The sequence below is a fragment of the Brassica oleracea genome, unplaced genomic scaffold (assembly GCF_000695525.1).
Source record: "Brassica oleracea var. oleracea cultivar TO1000 unplaced genomic scaffold, BOL UnpScaffold14328, whole genome shotgun sequence".
Classification (NCBI taxonomy): Eukaryota; Viridiplantae; Streptophyta; class Magnoliopsida; order Brassicales; family Brassicaceae; genus Brassica; species Brassica oleracea.
The window spans coordinates 1-449 of record NW_013630846.1 but is presented as its reverse complement, the minus strand read 5'-3'; the positions used below and the strand labels follow the sequence as shown (position 1 = coordinate 449).

Below are 449 nucleotides of genomic sequence, written 5' to 3'. Positions count from 1 at the left end.
GGGACAAAATAAAAGACGTTTTCCCCCAAGAAAGAGGTGACCTCTCTTATTGTACATAAATTACTTAGTACTCCCCATAGCCACATTTCATTAATGCCTTTTGAGTCCCTGAGATGAAAGTAAATACAACTGCAGGTTGGAAGATGATTCTTACTTCACGTAATGAAGGTGTTGGTTTGCATGCCGACCCATCATGTTTTCCCTTTAGACCAAAAATCCTTACTCCTGAAGAAAGTTGGAAGCTATGTGAGAGCATAGCATTCCCTAGAAGAGAGATAACAGGTACGTCCAGAAAGCATGATATCTCTTGCATGCCTTCTTATCAAAAAACTTGTGTAGTAATTCCCAAATTATCCTCTCTGGAATGACATACACCTAAAACACTATAAATTAATACTCCCCCCGTTTCACTTTATTTGTCGTTTTAGACTTATGCACACGGATTAAAA

General features: G+C 38.3%; 1 long non-coding RNA gene across 1 annotated transcript; it reads left to right on the top strand.

The window, feature by feature from the left end:
• LOC106322306 lies at nt 1–210 on the top strand. The gene is made up of 2 exons (XR_001266339.1): nt 1–36; nt 136–210. It is a non-coding gene; the product is annotated as an uncharacterized LOC106322306 (long non-coding RNA).
• The last annotated feature ends 239 nt before the right edge of the window (nt 211–449 follow it).